The sequence below is a fragment of the Daphnia pulicaria genome, chromosome 7 (genome assembly GCF_021234035.1).
Source record: "Daphnia pulicaria isolate SC F1-1A chromosome 7, SC_F0-13Bv2, whole genome shotgun sequence".
NCBI classification, from domain to species: Eukaryota; Metazoa; Arthropoda; class Branchiopoda; order Diplostraca; family Daphniidae; genus Daphnia; species Daphnia pulicaria.
The window spans coordinates 13,151,686-13,161,409 of record NC_060919.1 but is presented as its reverse complement, the minus strand read 5'-3'; the positions used below and the strand labels follow the sequence as shown (position 1 = coordinate 13,161,409).

General features: G+C 42.2%; 1 pseudogene; it reads right to left on the bottom strand.

The window, feature by feature from the left end:
- Positions 1-5,361: 5,361 nt before the first annotated feature.
- LOC124348577 lies at positions 5,362-9,090 on the bottom strand (annotated as a pseudogene).
- Positions 9,091-9,724: the final 634 nt, after the last annotated feature.

Here is a 9,724-nt window from a genome sequence, read left to right as displayed (position 1 = left end):
CTAGATCAATTAATTGTTATCTGAGAACTAATCTGAAATTGACTTTAATACCAAAGACTACCAACGCCAAAGCACTTGAATAAATTATTGGGATCATCGATAAACATAACAAGAAGGATTGCGGTATTGTATACTGTTTCTCGCGTAAGGATAAGTTGACGCTTACTTACTTGTGAAATGTAGTTTTTTTGCGGCTGCATATCGTGCTGGAATATTTGATGAAAAGAGCTGTTGTACAAAAACATTTGATGTCTTGAGAGTGCCAAGTATTGTCTTTGATGTTTCAATTACAGCTGTAAATGTTTAGTATCGTTAAAATTCGTGCCCCTACTAAGACGCGCCATCCAAGCGATATCCCAGGTATGTACAACGGGATGTTGGCGTCCCTCATCCCATGTGGATGTTCAGGGTACGCTACCAGTATGTACATAAATGGATAAAAAATGAAGAAATTCTTTGATCCCAACAGTATATGAAAAACATGTACAATGGACATACCATCAAGTACATTCACTGAATGTACCAGAAGTATGTTTGGTGTACGTACAGTTCTCATCCAAAAAAGATGAAAGCTTGTGTATTAATATCTATCTAATGCTGCGTCTACACTAGCCGTTTTACAGACAATTTACGATCGTAATTCGGTGTCTTTATGTCTGTAAAAACTGCTAGTGGGTCATTCCATCCCAACTCGAATTTTTTCGTCGCGGAAAAAAATAGAAACTGATGATTTTTTTACAGTGTGTTTGTTATGCATCGATGATGCACTCTGTGAAATCTCAGATTTTTAATTCAAACAGGAAGCTGTGAAATAGGAACCAAAGTTTCCGGTTTTGAATTAAATTTGCATGCGGAAATAGCGGTTTTACTCGTTTTTCGACCGTTTCTACTTACGGCATTGAAAAACAAAATGCATGGAAAAATCGGAAATAATTCAGGCTTTCCGAATCTGTATTCAAAAATTAAATTATGTTTTATTAAGTTACCCTAATACTTATTTTAAATTTTGAATTTTAAATGCATTCAGATAAAATCTCGTTGGGTGTAGAGACTTGAAATTTTTATGGTTTATAGATATCAATAATGTTTATCGTCATAAAAATTTTCAGCGTCCGCCAGACAGGCGTGAATTAGTTATGATTGATTTAATTTTATAAGATAGCCCTATCCTTTAACATAGGACAAAAGTTCTAGAAGGGGGAGAGTCCCCAAGGGATATGCGTCTAGGGAGTTGCCCAAGGCTCGATTAAGGGGAGATCCTGTGTTAAGAGATAGCGCTAACTTTTCATTTTAAATCAATGATAACTAATTCACGCCGGTCTGGCGGACGCTGAAAATTTTTATGACGATAAACATTATTGATATCTATAAACCATAAAAATTTCGAGTCTCTACACCCAACGAGATTTTATCTAAATGGATTTAAAATTTAAAATTTAAAATAAGTATTAAGGTGATTTAATAAAACATAATTTGATTTTTAAATACATATTCGGAAAGCCTGAATTATTTCCGATTTTTCCATGTATTTTTTTTTTCGATGCCGTAAGTAGAAACGGTCGAAAAACGAGCAAAACCGCTATTTACGCTTGCAAATTTAATTCAAAACCGGAAACTTTGATTCCGATTTCGCAGCTTCCTATTTGAATTAAAAATCTGAAATTTCACAGAGTGCATAATCGATGCACAAGGAACACGCTGTAAAAAAATCATCAATTTCTATTTTTTTCCGCGACGAAAAAATTCGAGTCGGGATGGAATGACCCTAGTGTAGACGCACCTTAACGTATCTTCGATTAAATATACATCTTTTTACTTTTCTTCTTTTACCAGCAGCATTATTTATCCGTTAAGAACTTAACTTTCTTAAATAAACATGATAAATGAAAAAAATAAACTTATTTTTATTATTATAATTTACTTATTCCTAAGTTTCTTTATTAGTAAACACGCTACGGACTTCTGTACGTAAATAAAAAAAAATGTGCTACAACTGTTAATGTGTATGACAGTTATTAGTTTAAATATATATATATTTTAAAATGGTCCCCTAATCCATATATAATAAAAGAACAAGCTTTTGGGGGAGGGGCTTATTCATGTGTCAACAATGTGTCAACACAGGCTCCTCCCCCAAAATGGAACATGCTCTAACATGCCCACCACCAGATGTCGTCGCCGTGATGACGCGCTCTTTTTTGTGACGCAACAACCAGCATCACCACCAGGTGTCTCGCCGTGATGACGAAATCTTCAAGTAAGGTACTGGGCAGATTTCCCACGATAAAATCTATTACACGGGCAGATGATTAATCTACAGAAAAGCGAATAGCAAAAAAGTACGACTTTACGCTAGACAAAAGTTCCCCGGATTTGAACGGGGCTCAGGTTACTCGTATCTTATGTAAAAATCCAACTGTAAAGGCGTAAATCACCCTTTAAAAGTAGAAGAAGAACTTTTATATGTACACTTACTTCCATCAATATGGTATACAGTCATTGCGAAAAACAACGCACCTATTTTGGCTTTAACCAAAATTCTTCTTTCTTACAAAGAAAAAAATCTAACCCTTCCCTCTCGATAACAAACAACAAAGGCTGTACACCACTGTGTCCAAAATAGGTGCGTTGTTTTTCGCAATGCCTGTATACCATATTAATGGAAGTGAGTGTACGTTAAGATAAAACCTTACTAATGTGTGTTATGCTATGCCCTTTCTAAACAGTCGATTAAGTAACAAACTCCTTTAATAAAACTATGCTAAAATATATATAGCTATTGTGGCGTAGCTGTATAGCACTAGCCTTCCACTCAGACGGTCCGGGTTCGATTCCCGAAATAGTCACAGCTTCTTAAATAAAATGAATTCCTGATATATAATGAATAAAGGGAAAGAGGAGAGAAAAGTATAGAAAGAAATAAAGGTGGTGTAACCCTAAATTATTTATGTCAATTGGAATGATGATCCTAACTACAGAAAATTTTGGACGTACTTTGGATATACCCCACAGTACGTCGAGGGGAAGGTAATTAGGATGTTCCCCGTACATCCATTGTATGTAAAATGGGATGTACCAGATCCCAAAATTTACATCCCATGGCTATACCATGGACGTCCATGTCTTAGTAGGGAGGTCGCCCGATGGACATGGAAGAGGTGTCAGAAAATGTCAAAGTTTCCTCGGAGCTAACGGTAACAGTGTCCTACAACATCTCTCGTAGAAGACGCCAGAACATCCTCAACCATACAGACCCTCGATATGACTACTTGTTGAAGGACCCAAAATCCTTTTCGAGCAAACAAACAGGTTCGTCAGTATTAAGCGCTTCCTCGAAGCCATGCTGAAAGAAGTGGATAAAAACGAAAAGTTAAACCGTCGTGAACCACCAGGTCCAGACCCACCAAAGCAGCTTCAGGCCCGGTAACACGTTTAAGAATCGACAAGTGGCAGAGGGCAATAATTCTTCGAGAACGACCGAAGCGGTGTCCAAAGGAAAAGGTATGTCCCCTTCAGCCTCGTTGAGTGGTGGTAGGTTACGTTATTTCCAGACAAACTGGAGGCGTTTGTCGTCGGACCCGTGGTTTCTTTCGATCATTTCATATGGCCTTCGCATTTATTTTGTGTCCGTACCTTTCCAATCCTTCACACCGCCGATGATATGTATGGCAGGGGAAATTGCCAAGATATGCAACAAGGAAGCGGTTCGTTAGCTTATTAGAAAAGAATGCCATTGAGAAGGGCCCGATTCAGACGGAAGGGCGCTAAAAAGCGCACTTTTCGTAATACCCAAGAAAGCGGGGGGGGGGCTATAGGCCCACTGTTACTTTGAAAGCACTCAACAACTTCGTCGCATACTTCCTTTTTAAAATGGAAGGCCTCGACGCAGTCAAACAGCATTTAGAACCAGGAGACTTTAAGACTAAGATAGACATTAAAGACGCCAACCTCTGTTCGTTCCGGTACTAAAAGAGCTCAAAAAATTTCTCCGTTTTTGTTGGGAGGATAAGAAATTCACTTGCCTCCCTTTTGGGCTGTCGGTCGCACAAAGGTTATTCACCAAGATTATGAAGTGTAATTGTATTACAACGGACTGAAGAATAATGGGGATGTCTTCATAACCAATATTATGCTTTCGTACTATTAAAGCAGCCATGCAGGTTAGAGAGGGGACTTTTTTAAAGGTGGTAAATAGCAAACATTGTAACCCAGGATCTGGGTACTGCATCCGACGTAAGAGCTTCCATGCAAGTAGACCATCAAAGTTTGGATAGTCATGGAATTGGTGGTGTTGTTTGCTGTCCAAAAACACTTCAACCGTCTTGGTGAAATTTTTAAACCATTGTTGGTGTAGCTCTGAAATGCATTAAGACCAAATTCGGCAATTTCTTGATTCTTTAGTTGCCAGTATGTGAAGTGGGGTAGAGTTGTTTTAGTCAACAACATTGGGATGGGCTCCCACCTTTAACAACAACAATTCCAACTCTGTGCTGTTAATGGCAATTGGATGGAAGCTTGTGCATACTTTCAAAATTAGACTGAATTGTGGGACACCACACATAAGATGAAAATAAAATAAAGTGAAAGAAGAAAAAATCTATACCTTTTCTCTTTCTCCCTTTTCCGTTCAAGGAAAGTAAAGGTTTTTGAGATATGGCAACACTGGTGAGGGGAATCGAGGGGAAAAAAACAGAAAACTTATAATTCGTGTTTTCATTTTAAAAAATCAAATAAAATTCTAAAAAATCAAATAAAATAGGGTGATTAAATTGGGAGATATGGGAGGGGGGGGGGAAGAAAACCGTCCCGGCTTACTCCAGTCTCCCCTACATTGGTTAACACTGACTATCTAAACTTGGCACAAAATTCATATTGACTTGGCTTTTTGAAAACGAAATCCCATTATTTTTTGAGCCATGGCCCAATTTCAATTAACCAATGCGAACCGTCCCAAAATGAACATACGTTTACATTGGCCAACATTGTTTTTTGCCCGGAATGTGCGACAGCGTGCTTCACTACCCATTCACCACAAATCCTCTCCGTTAACGGCACGTCAAATTCATCGGTTACATCACTTACATGTCGAGTTTTAATTTATGAAAACCATATGTACATCGGACGTAAAGTTTTATCTTTTATGTAAGCCAAAAAGTTGTTTGTTATCATACGCCGCGACGACTGCTCCTGCTCGGATTGCTGCTGGCTCGCCACCGGAATTTTTCTTTCTTCCAGTGTTTTGTTCAATTCATCCAGGACATTGTTGTCTATATTTCCGAGTAGCCTATTATTATTATTGGCCGGTTTTACAATTCGTGCGTGTAATCGAACTCAAACTAAATTTAAAATAGGCCACATCGCTAATACATCATTCGGGAATAAAATCAGGAGGGAAATAAAATGATGGGCAACCGGACATACGTTAGGCTAATAATATTTTGTCGATCGTTTTTGGAATCAAAATGCATTTTTAAAAATGAACTCAACAGGTGGGCCAGCACCTTGTTAAACTCAGAAGCAAGTGTCTTTGTAAGGATCGTTCTCCGGCTCTTTGGGCAAAAAACTTTGCGGATGAGTGAATAACTGCTCTGGAAAAAAAGCGGAATGAGACGGGACAACGGGCTGGTTGCTGGGCATTAGATGAGTTGGCCCGTCAGTGGAATCGGCTCGGCGGCTCTCATCCAGGCGACGTCTGTACTTTGTACCTGCTCATCATGGGATACTAAAAATCGATGTAATACGTGAGATAATTCAATTCAATTTGTAAATGTTATACTTTTGCGGAGCTGACCGCCAACAACTGGCTGGAATGGAATACTCTGCTGATGCTGGAGCAATTCTGAACACACCATTAGTTTGTTGACTGAAACGGAAAGATCTTTGTTCAATCTGAATCGGTTGGATGACAGGACGGCGACGGAATTGACGTGAGACAGCTGGCAATTCGGATTCGTTTGAACTCTCGTCAGGCCGGCAATCGCGTTATTCGAATGACCTCCCCACAATCCGCCGCTGTTCAGAATCTGGCGGACCGAAGAGCGGAAATGCGGACTGGAAAACCCGTAAACCAAAGGATCGCAAACGATGGCCGTTTTGGCCAGGAAGGCCGGGATGGCCGTTGCCATGGGCGACAGTTTCTTGGGCTGGCCGTCTTCGTCAACCGGACCGAACTGGCCGATGAGACTGACGATGGCGTAAGGTGTCCAGGCCGTGTAGCAGAGCATGGCCAGCGATAAAATTATCAGCGCCGTCCGGACGTCCGTTTGCCTCCGCCGTTTGCGGAATGAAGTCGAATTGGTGCTGAACGGCGATTTGACGTGACTGGCCATGACCAGCCGGGTCATCTCCTTTGAACTGTGGAAAATGAACCGGAAAATGGCCGCGTAGCAAAACGTCAAAACGGAGACGGGCAGGACGAATCCGAGTAATAAAAGGTACAAATAGTAGAGCCGATTGGACAGGGTCCTGGTCGTGTAATCCCAGGAGCAGGTGACTAGAACTCCTTCCGGCTCGTAGGATGACCATCCCAGCATCCAGGGCGGAGTCACCAGAGCGGCGCAATGGAGCCAAATCCCAGCACAAGCCTTTAAAATGAATGTTTGTTCCGTTTCTTATCAAATGTTTAATCCCCCAGAAACTGTTTTACAATTAAAACTGGTTTGCTCATCGCAGTTGGACAACAATAGGACAACAGTAGGACAACAATCAAAATTGTGATCCTCTCATTGACTAGCCCGCGTATCATACATGTAAGATCTTTAGTTGAGACAAACGTCGTGAACTCGGTAGAGAGTCATGCTGACGATACTTCAAAGTAGTACGTTCGCTGCATTTGTTTTGGTTTTGTGTTAGTCCCGGGCATCGTTTCTTTGGATATGCAAATGAAATGCTAATAAGGAGCAGCTCTGAAGTACATTCGACGCTCATTTAGACATCGTTAAGGCAAACATAGTCGCTATTTATTCTGCGCGTTTCATTTCCGCCCATGATGCTATGATCCAAGCCAATAAATTTCGGTTCATTTGCAAAGAGCTCTATAACCACCCCCTCACCCAGCATGATACATTATACGAAACTCTGCATGAGCCGGTTCAAGTACTTTATATATTATGCATGCGAAGAATATTAAATTCAATTTTTGCGCTTGTCGACGAGTTATCCGCCACTTGGCGACAGCCAGGCGGCAACTGCTGGACGTGATGACGATGTAGCGCTCACAGGCGATGGCCGACAGGGTCACGATGCTGTTGAGTCCGAAAAAAGCGACGCCCATCCCATACAAATTGCAGCCTTCAAAGACAAAGTTTAGTAATCAAAATGATTCAAAGATATACGAAATATTTACGGAAAGTCGTCATAGAAACAATAATCGAGATCGTAATAATCAATATTTCACTGGTACATACAATATGGAATATACAAAATTCGGCCGTCCGTCAAACGTTCCTCTCCCCCACCCAGCAGCAGCGATGATAGAATTTTGAAAAGAAGCTCTCGTCTCTTTGGTCGTTATGTACCAGCAGCTATCGAGATGAAACTGAATATTTATACAACTGGGTCTCAAAGGGCCCTGCAGTGTAGTAGTTCCGAAACCTGGTCGATTTTCATCCGCGTTCAACTAAACGCGATCAATAGGCGGGAGGACTGGATGAGTTGAAGGAGGACATGGCTTCCTGTCTGCCTTTCATTTTTGTTTTGCGGAGATGACAAGAAACTCGTCAACCTCTCGAAGAAAAGAAATGGTGAGCGCCCTCGAGAGCGAGAGCAGAGAGGAAATCTGTGGATTCATTGATTCGTTAGCGAATCAGTGAAGCGCCCCTCAGCTCGTCGCGTTTATTCCAGCCAACCTTCAACACACCGTAGCACGTGTCGCCAATTAACAAGGAGAAATATTAGAGGAAGCATTGTACAAATCCAGCATCCGCGGCCAGGCTAAGTGTGAAAAAAAAAACTAAATAGGTGTGCTAAACGGATTGTGACTCCACAAAACAAGCGGAGTGTATATAAGGAAGAAGCTGGGAAAATCGATTGCGTCACTGTGAATAACATGCAGTAACGGAATCTTCCTTCCGAAAGTGAATATCTCAAGGTGAAATCATGTCGGAATCATCGATTCGCGCGCAAGAAAGGGAAGGGGGGAGTTGCGTTGGGCTCGTGATTTGTTTCCGTTTTCTTGCCATCTTTGGTGCAGCAAGACACTTGATTCTTATTCCCGTCAGTTGCTGCTTTGGCGCAGCCCGTCATTCAGAAATCGGCAAATCGGCGCGTACCAGGATCTCGGTGCCGGGCATCCGGTCTTCCAATTTTTCTCGTCTATCCCTATATCGTCTGCTGCAGCAGTTCTGGCAGGCTTTATAGTCAGGTGGCCCATTCTTGGATCTGCTTGCAGTTATGCTATCAGCTTCCCAAAGTCTCATTCAAGAGTCTGCTTGAAGTCTATGAAATCTGTGAACCGTCTAACGTTACCCCGCAGCCATGGCCACCAGCAACAGAGAGACGCTTCTCACTTCTTCTTCTCGTCTATCGCATTTCAGTTGGAGGCCATTTTTAGAACGCACAAACTATACAGGATCGAATGACATTACGTATCAAGTACCTGTTTGACCTAAAGACCAGCGGCCCCTGAACGCCGAGTAGACGGCCAGTGGGTGGAGACAACAGGCGAAGAAATCGCAGATGGTCAAGTTGATGATGAACACGTTGGCCGGCGTCCTCAACCGTTTGAACCTGCGATTCACAATCTGAGAATGGGTTGTCCATTATCAAATTGAGGAAAAAAACGACGAGTACCTGGAAAAGACGTAGAGGATGGTGGAATTGGCGGCGAAACCGAAGAGGACGATGAAATGAGGAGGACGCCAAGGGCGACGTGAATTCGGCGAGAGACCCCGCCACGTTCCAGAAGTTGGCGCTGCTCCGGCGTCCACAGCGACACGTCCCAATCGTCCCAATCGATGCCCAGCGTCTCGTTGCTGTCACCGACAAACCAGCGGGTGGCGTTGATCGCCCACAAATACTCAGCACTGTCGTTGCTATTTGCCGTCATATTCGTCTATCAGTTTAATTTAATTTCCCTGTGAGAATCGCACAGCACTCGCTGATGGTTGGTCATTATTGTCCTGAAATTTAGTTTGAAAATCAGTTCACTTTTATGTCGTTCCATTTTGACACTGTGAAAAGCACCGAAGAACAAATGGCCAGCTGGACCTCCCACCACCGACTGACACTGTTCTATGTTCCAATAGCTGGGCAGTGCCAAAAGTGACCGCCCCAATGTATTCCTCGTTTTCAAAAGGAAGAAGAAAAAATCTCTTTTTTATTGTAAAGAGAAAACAAGTGCACAAGTGTGTTGTAGCGATGCAGAAGTTGCGCGCCCACTGGAGTGCGGATTCTTTTTCTTCTCCTAAAAAGATCGAGGGAAATCAACTGGCACCGAGGGCAATCTCCATACAATCCACACAGAAGACATCTCGCACTTGAACTGCAACACACTATACATATCTGTTCTTTGAATGCAGTCGAGGCATCCGTATACTGCTGGTTGCTGCTGGCATGTCCTTTTCCATCTTCCATCATCAATCCTCCAGCCTCCCGTTATTTCGGTTGCGGTTGACTTCTTGGTAAACTAAAACCAGCGGATACTTGGCTGGATATAGAAACACATGGCCGAATGTACACGTCGGAATTGCCAAGGTCTCGTACTTGGTGAGATTGAGAAACGTTT